The sequence below is a fragment of the Haematobia irritans genome, chromosome 4 (assembly GCF_050003625.1).
Source record: "Haematobia irritans isolate KBUSLIRL chromosome 4, ASM5000362v1, whole genome shotgun sequence".
Taxonomy (NCBI): Eukaryota; Metazoa; Arthropoda; class Insecta; order Diptera; family Muscidae; genus Haematobia; species Haematobia irritans.
The window spans coordinates 50123490-50134614 of NC_134400.1; positions in this window are offsets into that span (position 1 = coordinate 50123490).

Consider the following 11125-nt stretch of genomic DNA (forward strand, 5'->3'; position numbering starts at 1 on the left):
TAATGACCATGCACAAATTGGTCAACATCGGTCCATAATTATATATAGCCGCCATATAAACCGATCACCAGATTTGACCTCCGGAGCCTCTTGGAAGACAAAAATTCATCTGATTCAGTTCAAATTTGGTACGTGGTGTTAATAAATGGCCTCAAACACCCATGCAAAAATTGGTCGAAATCGGTCCATAATTATATATAGGCCCCATATAAACCGATCCCCAGATTTGATCTCCGGAGCCCCTCGGAGGAGCAAATTCATCCGATTCGGTTGAAATTTGGTACTTGATGTTAGTATATTGTATCCAACAACCACGCAGGAATTGATTCATATCAGTCCATAATTATATATAGCTCCCTTATAAACCGATCTCCAAATTTGACCTCTGGTGCGTTATGGAGATGCAAAATTCATCCGATCTGGTTGAAATTTGGTACGTGGTGGTAGTATGTGATATTTAACAACTATGCCAAAAGTGGTCCAATCAGTCCATAATCATATATAGCCCCCATATAAACCGATCCCGAGATTTGGTTTTGGACCCTCTTGGAGGAGCAAATTTCATCCGAGTCAGTTGAAATTTGGTACATTGTGCTAGTATATGGCCGTTAGCAACCATGCCTAACTAGGTTCATATCGGTCTATAGTTATATATGGCCCTCACATAAATCGATCCCCAATCACACAAAAATTGGTCCATATCATGTTCATAATTGTATATAGCCTCCAAATAAGCGACCCCCATATTTCAATTCTGACTCTCTACGTATCGTACAAAAACTCCATATCGATTCGTAATTATTTGTAGACTTACCTATACATAACTTTTTTGTCCAATATATACCACGTATGGACTAACTCACAATTTAGAAAACCACAACCCAAGTAATTCGATTGTGGATGATATTCTTTCGTAGAAGTTTCTAGGCAATCCATGGTGGATGGTACATAAGATTCGGCCTGGCCGAACTTACCGTATATACTTGTTGGTATTCACATAAAACCACGTGTCACTTCTGAATAAATTAATTAACACAAAACACAGTAATTCCGTATTCTCTGTCCATTCTAAGCAACAATCAATACACGACTGAATGCGCAAAATGAAAATCATGTGTACCTGCTCAATGTTTTTATAAAATTCTTTTCGCTGCAAAAAAATTAAAAAAAAATTAAAATCATTGTTACATGGTCTTTATGGCCATGTAATGGTTCTAGACATGTCTATACGTATGCTATAAAAATACTTTTTTTCCTGCAGAAAAGTGCTTGTTGTCAGCATACATTTTTCTCTGGTAGAAAACCATTTTAAAAAGTCAAAATACATGGTTTTCGCAACAATTGCATGCTCTAGATAACCATTAAATGGATGCGGCAACCACGGCCAAACATGTTTTTTCTGTGAGTGAACTCGCTTCTCAATAACACCATTGTTAGCAGTTCTATGTGGCATGTGTGAAAGTTAACACAGTTACCCTTCGTTCGTACCAACAGATTTCCTGGAATATGTAAGATAGTCCCTAATCTTGCTTACTCACCAGTTTCGCAGTTCCCACATAAAGTTTATATGCATATATACTGGGCAGAGAATGAAGCCGCCACATTTTTGTCGGCGGCGGCTTGAAGGCTAAGCCGATATAAATTTGTCCATTCTGCGGCGGACAATTATCCATTATAAAATCAATTTGAAGTTATTCGAATGGGTTTGAGATTAGTTGTACAACCAATCTTACAATCAAATTTACAATACATTTAAATTTTCTGAACTAATTTTCTGCAAATTTCATAATTGTGGGTGGAAGGTTCAACATTTTGGATAAAATACGACAATTAGTAATACATTTTTCTAATTTAAATCGATATGTTTGATTAATTGGCGGATAAATTTGAGTCACGGTGAGTCGACATATTCGGCGGCGGCGTCGACTGGCCAAAAATGAACGGCTGCGACTGAAATCGGCGGCGCGACTCGGCGGACCCATTCTCTGGTCCATATCGGTTCATAATTATATGTGGCATAAAAATCGATCACCAAATTTTGCTTCTGGAGACTCAATGAGGAACAACTTTCATCCGATTGGGTGGAAATTTGTCTCTCTACACAGAAAAAAATATTTTTTGTCTTCACGAAAGGAATTAATTAATCCAATAAATTTTTATATGAAATGTCTTCAATCACAGAAATGATTGTATCAATTACCAATGTCAATTAAAAAATGAATTGTTCCAATATAAAAATTAACTGATACAATTAACTTTTAATTGATTTTTTGTTTCAATTAAAAAAAATGTTGAATCAATTAAATTTCAAATAGAATATTTTTTAAAATTCAATTCAAATTTTAATTTGAAAAATTTTGGTGATATTGTTTTCTGTGCAAAAATTGTGCGAAAATTGGTTCATAAATATTTATTGACACCTCAATATAAACCAAGTAAGGAAAGTTTAAAGTGGGGCAGGGCCACTTTGTATATCTAAATTTTCGATACCATATCACATCCGTCAAATGTTGCTATATATAAAGATTTGTCCCAAATACATATATTTAAATATGACTCGACTTGGACAGAATTTGATAGACTTTTACAAAATCTATAGACTCAACATTTAAGTTGGCTAATGCACTAGGGTGGAACACAATTTTAGTAAAAAACAAGTAAGGAAAGTCTAAAGTCGGGCGGGGCTGACTATATTATACCCTGCACCACTTTGTAGATCTAAATTTTCGATACCATATCACATCCGTTGAATGTGTTGGGGCTATATATAAAGGTTTGTCCCAAATACATACATTTAAATATCACTCGATCTGGACAGAATTTGATAGACTTCTACAAAATCTATAGACTCAAAATTTAAGTCGGTTAATGGACTAGGGTGGAACACAATGTTAATAAAAAACAAGTAAGAAAGTCTAAAGTCGGGCGGGGCCGACTATATTATACCCTGCACCACTTTGTAGATCTAAATTTTCGATACCATATCACATCCGTCAAATGTGTTGGGGGCTATATATAAAGGTTTGTCCCAAATACATACATTTAAATATCTCTCGATTTTGACAGAATTTGATAGACTTCAAATTCTGTCCAAATCGACTCAAAATTTAAGTTGGCTAATGCACTAGGGTGGAACACAATTTTTGTAAAAAAATATGGGAAACATTTAAATCTGAAGCAATTTTAAGGAAACTTCGCAAAAGTTTATTTATGATTTATCGCTCGATATATATATGTATTAGAAGTTAAGGGAAATTAGAGTCATTTTTACAACTTTTCGACTAAGCAGTGGCGATTTTACAAGGAAAATGTTGGTCGACATCAGAAAACCATATATATGGGAGCTAAATCTAAATCTGAACCGATGTCAACCAAATTTGGCACGCAACAATGCTAATTCTACTCCCTGTGCAAAATTTCAACTAAATCGGAGTAAAAAATTGGCCTCTGTGGTCATATGAGTGTAAATCGGGCAAAAGCTATATATGGGAGCTATATCTAAATCTGAACCGATTTCAACCAAATTTGGCACGCATAGCGACAATGCTAATTCTACTCCCTGTGCAAAATTTCAACTAAATCGGAGTAAAAAATTGGCCTCTGTGGCCATATGAGTGTAAATCGTAAAACTCTGGCTTCTGGGGCCATATAAGTCCATATCGGACGAAATATATATATGGGAGCTATATCTAAATCTGACCCGATTTCTTCCAAAATCAATAGGGATCTATTCTGAGCCAAAACACATACTTGTGCCAAATTTGAAGTCGATTGGACTAAAACTGATTACCTAGACTTTGATTACAAAAATGTGTTCACGGACAGACGGACATCGCTATATCGACTCAGGAGCCCGCCCTGAGCATTTTTGCCAAAGACACCATGTGTCTATCTCGTCTCCTTCTGGGTGTTGCAAACATATGCACTAACTTATAATACCCTGTTCCACAGTGTGGAGCAGGTATAAAAATGGGAAACATTTAAATCTGAAGCAATTTTAAGGAAACTTCGCAAAAGTTTATTTATGATTTATTGCTCGATATTCGAAGTTTAGGAAAACTAGAGTCATTTCTACAACTTTTCGACTAAGCAGTGGCGATTTGATAAGGAAAATGTTGGTATTTTGACAATTTTTGTCCAAATCAGAAAAACATATATATGGGAGCTATATCTAAATCTGAACCGATTTCAACCACGCATAGCAACAATGCTAATTCTACTCCCTGTGCAAAATTTCAACTAAATCGGAGCAAAAAATTGGCCTCTGTGGTCATTTGATTGTAAATCGGGCGAAAACTATATATGGGAGCTATATCTAAATCTGAACCGATTTGGCTGATATTTTGCAAGTTTTTCGAGACTCATAAAATGTTCGGATGTACGGAATTTGAGGAAGATCGGTTGATATACACGCCAATTATGACCAGATCGGTGAAAAATATATATGGCAGCTATATCTAAATCCGAACCGATTTTTTCCAAAATCAATAGGGATCGTCTTTAAGCCGAAACAGGACCCTATACCAAATTTTAGGACAATCGGACTAAAATTGCGAGCTGTACTTTGCACACAAAAATACATCAACAGACAGACAGACGGACAAACAGGCCAAGTTCGTATATGGGCTATATGATTCCAGGTTTTGATGTAGGCACCCTTACAAATATCAAATTTTTCCGACTATAGAAGTGCTAATATAGAAGTGTTTAAGGTCCCTTAATAGGCGTGCAGAACATGGTGTGGATCGGTCCATGTTTGGATATAGACCCTTATAAACGGACCCCCCGATTTGCGGTCACCGTAAATTTTATACGATTTGAAAGAAATTAAAAATCTGGTGGTATTGAAGGTCCACCCACAAGTGTGGTGAATATGGTGTGAATCGGTTCAAGTTTCGGAATAGTCCCCATATGGCCTGATCTCCTGCTATGACTTTTTCGGGTTCTAGTCCTCCCAATTTTCATCCGATTTGCCTGACGTTGAAAATTAAGTTTAAAAGTTTAGGCTACTAAATAGATGTGAGCAATATGGTCTGTATAAGTGTGATCTATGTTAGCTATCCTCCAATTTATATCAACAGAATGGAACCATGTAATTTGATTGTGGATAACAGTCTTTGGTAGAACTTTGTACGCAATTCATGGTGGAGCATACCTAACATTCGGCCTGGCCGAACAGTCGGTCGTATTTATGTTACTTCTTTTTTTATGTTTTGTTTTTGGAAAATGTTTGGTCTTTTTTTGCAAAAGTTGTCCATAAATCTCCTTTTCATAGTAAGGAAAAAAAATTCTTTGCGTGTACAATGCCCACATACACAAATGCACGATCACTATGCGTGAGGGTAGATAATTTTACAATTACAATGTGAACGAATATCTTTGTAGTCTCATTCATTAACTGAACTATTTGCTGCGTGAATGTGTCGTTCTTCCCAAACTAAGTAGAGTGGATTTTCATAGTAAAGCGGCTTTATCCACTTGGCCATTCGTTGGAAATGTCTGTCAGTCATCATGGCATGATTTTCAGGAGTTAATGACGAACTAGCTGACAGGTTGACAGACAAAAGATATGCAAATTGTTTATGATAGCCGGACGTCTCGTTGACGATGGCGTTGATGATGGCGATGATAAGTTGGTGGTGTTGTAGCTCAACAATGCGTAAATCCGTCTTTGTTTTCCTGTTGCGTTTATTTGAAATTGCTTAGAAGAAACCAGAATATTACAAGACATGGATTTACATTTTTGGTAACAATTTTAAATTGCCCTCTTATGTTTAAATAGTGTTCGCCACTACACATAGAAAAATATCGCATATAATTACTGACTTCAACGTTGTCGGAGGTAGTCAGTATTGAATATAATTTTCCATAGCATAGAAGTATTTTTAAAACGAGCCAAAACCTAAGAAGTACTGTACCATATGATTCATACATTTTGACAAAGACGTGATATGACGTTCCCACATTTTTTTATATTTTTATATTTTCAGTATTTTCAATAAAAAAAAATATTTTCGAACCAACAACACAGTCTATTTCGTTTATATCAAGCACTGTTCTTTTCTGACTTTAAGTCTTTAATAAGACACATTTTACAGTTTCATAGCAAAAATTTAATATAGTAGTATGTAATGTTGAATACTTTTTCGGAATCTTCCGAACATATCGGGAATATATGTAAAAAAACACACACACACAAAAAACTTTTTGGTGTTCGATGGAAGCAAGGATCGAACCCAGGACCCTTGGTTTAATCGGCTCGTGGGCGCCGCAAGCTTATATGGGGGCAATATACAATTATTGATATGGACTAATTTTTATGTGATTGAGGATCGATTTATATGAGGGCTATATATAACTATAGACCGATATGAACCTAGTTAACGGCCATATACTAGCACAATGTACCAAATTTCAAGTGACTCGGATGAAATTTGCTCCTCCAAGAGGCTCCAAAACCAAATTTCGGGATCGGTTTATATGGGGGCTATATATGATTATGGACTGATATGGACCACTTTTGGCATGGTTGTTAAATATCATATACTACCACCACGTACAAAATTTCAACCAGATCGGATGAATTTTGCTTCTCCAAAAGGCACCGGAGGTCAAATCTGGGGATCGGTGTATATGGGGGCTATATATAATTATCGGCCGATGTGGACCAATTTTTGCATAGTTGTTAGAGACCATATACTAACACCATGTACCAAATTTCAGCCGGATCGGACGAAACTTTCTTCTCTTAGAGGCTCCGCAAGCCAAATCTGGGGATCGGTTTATATGGGGGCTATATATAATTATGAACCGATGTGGACCAATTTTTGCATGGTTGTTAGAGACCATATACTAACATCATGTACCAAATTTCAGACGGATCGGATGAAATTTGCTTCTCTTAGAGGGTCTGCAAGCCAAATTTGGGGGTCCGTTTATATGGGGGCTATACGTAAAAGTGGACCGATATGGCCCATTTGCAATACCATCCGACCTACATCAATAACAACTACTTGTGCCAAGTTTCAAGTCGATAGCTTGTTTCGTTCGGAAGTTAGCGTGATTTCAACAGACGGACGGACGGACGGACGGACATGCTCAGATCGACTCAGAATTTCACCACGACCCAGAATATATATACTTTATGGGGTCTTAGAGCAATATTTCGATGTGTTACAAACCATCCTATGGTGGAGGGTATAACAAGTGAGAAAAGTAGAAAGTCGGGCGGGGCCGACTATATCATACCCTAAACCATCCCTACTGAATTAGTAGCCAGTGTTTGTGGGGTATAGGTTTGGGTGATAAACTGCATTTTCATATTTATGGAACTCTTGTCACAAGCTGAGCAGAAATGTCCGATATTAGCAGCTATAGTTGATTTTGCACCTACAGAGTTAGTGTGCTACTAATATTGAGTCCATTATCAAACAAGTGAGTAAAGTAGAAAGTCGGGCGGGCCGACTTTATCATACCCTAAACCAGGGATCCGGAGCGGTCCATTTTTTTCGCTCCGCTCCGGTCCGCTCCCGCTCCGGAGAAAAAAACCGCTCCGCTCCGCTCCGCTCCGCTCCGAGAAAAAAAAATCGCTCAGCTCCGCTCCGCTCCTCTTCGAGAAAATTATAGTACAAACATTGTATTATTTGTGCAATTGAGTTTTATTTTATTTAGAAAAATCGGGCGGTACATATATGGGAGCTATAGCTAAATTTCGATGATTTTTTGCACATATAGTTAGTGCTATAGAAGATTACATTTCGCCAACTTTGAGTAAGATCGGTTGATAAATAAGGGTTTTATGACCTAATTTGGCAAAATCGGGCGATACGTATATATGGGACCTATATCTATATCTGAACCGATTTCGATGAAATTTTCAGACTTAAAGGGTGATACAGAAGATTATTTTGTGCTAAATTTGACGACGATCGGTTAGTAAAAAAGTGCAACGTGACCCCATTTGTCGAAATCGGGCAATACATATATATGGGAGCTGTATCTAAATTTGATCCGATTTCTTCCAAATTCAATAACGTTCGTCCTTGTGCCCAAAAAAACTCCCTGTACCAAATCAAAATCGGTTAATAATTGCGACCGAAATCCTGTGAACAACAAATACATGGACAGACGGACGGATGGACGGACGGACACCAAGCGCTAGATCGACTCAGGAGGTGATTCTGAGTCGATCGGTATATATTTTATGGGGTCTAAAATCAATATTTCTTGTAGGCACATGTTTTGGCAGATCAAACTTATTATACCCTAACCACTATGTGGTTTTATTAATTTTGAAGATTTTTCAGAAATATTAAATCCTGTTTGACTTCATTAAAACGAAATTTGCATTCATGTTAGGATATACATTTTTATGTCGAATCACTTAGCTATAAGGATAAACAGACTTCATGGAAAAGTTTAGAGACTTTTAGACAAGGAAAAACTTTTTTCAGAGAAATACGTCTTCTATTCTAAGCAAAATTCGTATTTTAAGCATGTGAAATATTTGGCCTCCCTACAATATTCTTTGCGGTGCACCATCTACTATTTAATATGTGATAGAAACCAAATTTATGAAAATGGACCAAAATGGACCAAATTCTGTTTGGTCTGACCATCGGACCAAATTTAAAAATTAGAAATCTTTTGGACCAATTTTGGTCCGATCGGACCAAAACGGCAACGCTGATTGGAATTGAAAGTCTATACACAGAGTAGAAGTAACTACTCTCCGAAAGTTTTTTTTTGTTTTGCAACAGACGTAGAAAAGAGGTTTTGTTATATTTGTAATGTGTGTGTGTGTATGTTTATGTTTGCAACAACCTCCATCGACATCAGTCCGTGGTATACCTACGAATATTCTTACTCAGATCTAGTGTTACCTAATTTCGCTTTTTTCCCCTTTATTGTATAATAAATGTATATGCGCACATTTTTCAATCAAAATTGAAACTATCCATAATTTTAATTAAATTTTCGAGAACTAATATCAGAAATAAGAGAATGCTAGGATATAGTACAATAGTAAAGCAAATGTGAATGAAAAAAAGCATGCCCGGTTCCAAAGATTTTGTCTTTACTTTAACAGTTTGGGTATTAATTCCGAGCCAAAGAAGCGGAGAATACAAGTAAGGATACTTTAAAGACGTAATTCACTTTTAAATTTGGGGGTTATGTACTTGCTTCTAGGAAGCAAATGTTAATTTTTCATTTTTTTAGATTTTTTTTCGTCAGTTGTTATCAAAATCCTTTAAAAACGAGTTAACGAGTTATTTTTTTTTCATATTAAGACTCGACTTCCAGTAGAAATTATGCTATGTTTCAAGTTAAAAGCGTCTTTAAAATAAAGTGTTGAAAAACATGTCTTATTTTTTAACGATTTTTTGCTTTGTAGGCAAGATGCAAAAAGGAAACAAATTTAAACACAATTTTATTAATTTTAAAAAATTTTTCTTAATTATTAAAGTCACGTTGACCTTACCTCAAAAATTTTAACTTTCATGTTATGATACACATTTTTAAGTAAAATCACTTAATTATAAGGACATTACAACTTCATTCAAGAGTTTATTGCCTTTTGGACAAGAAAAAAACTTTATTTTAGAGAAATGCGTCTTCCATGTTAAGCAAAATTTGCATTCTTATTCTAAGGACATGGAATCTTTGACTTCACGACAATATTTTTTTCAGTGTAGAAAACTAAAAAATTAAATATAAATAAGATCGTTTAATTGCATTTATTTGACGTTCATTACAAACATCTTTGTAGTAATACGGGATGAAATTGATCGAAAGTACTGTTGTTACTTTTACAACACATACTAGATATATATTTTGACATTTGCCGTTTTTGAAAACAATTACTAAAAAAACACGTTGTGTTTTCCCCAATGTACGTACGTACAAAAATACATATGGTACATTTTAAACGTTTACTCACACTAAGCTAAGTACTAGCTAAATTTGAAATTACCTACACAGTGTAATTTCAAAGTTACACATTTCATTGAAGTAATATTTTATTCGGAGCGGAGCGGTTTTTCATTTGGAAACCGCTCCGCTCCCGCTCCCGCTCCGCTCCCGGGCTTGCTCCGCTCCGGATCCCTGCCCTAAACTACCCCTACTGAATTAGTAAACCTAAGCATTTATGGGGTATCATTGGTACAGGTTTTGGAGATTTCCATATTTAAGAACATAAAGGGGGTACATGTTTATGGGAGTCTTGTCACCATCGGAGCAGAAATGTCTAATATTAGGAGCTATAGTTTATTTTGCACCTAAAGAGTTAATCAGCCACTAATATTGAGTCCATTATTAAAAGAGGAAATCGGTCAATTAGTTGTGGGTAATAAATCCAAATTTGTAAAAATCGGGCAATATTATTTGTAAGAGCTACATGTAAGTCTAAATACGATCAGCTAGTACATCAAAATTTGAATAACATAGGTTAATAAATTAGAGTATTATGGCCAAATATGGCAAAATCGGGGGATGCATACATATTGGACCTATATCTGAATCTGAACCAATTTGTATTTGAGTACGATCAGTTAATAAATTAGGCCCCTATGGTCAAAAATAAGGTTATTAGGGGCAAATTTTTCAAAATCGGGCGATACATATATATGGGAGCTATATCTAAATTTGAACAGATTTCGATGAAATTTAGTGCTATAGAAGATTACATTAAGGCCACCTTAGTTACGACCGGTTGATAAATAAGGGTTTTATGGCCAAATTTGGTAAAATCGGGCGATACATATCTATCGGAGCTATATCTATTTCTGAACCAATTTCGATGATTTTTAGCACATATTGTTAGTACCATAACAAATTAGAGTAAGTCCAGTTTGAGTAAGATCGCTTAATAAATGTTTTTATGGTCAAATTTATGGGAAAATCGGGCGATACATATATATGGGAGCTATATCTATATCTGAACCGATTTCAATGAAATTTTGCAGACTTAGAGGGTGATGAAAAAGTTTACTATGTGTAAAATTTGATGACGATCGGTTAGTAAAAAAGCGCAACGTGTCTCTATTTGTCGAAATTGTGCGATACATAATATGTTATCTTCGATTTCAAACTTTTTGACCAGTTCTTTAAAATTTTATGATTTTTT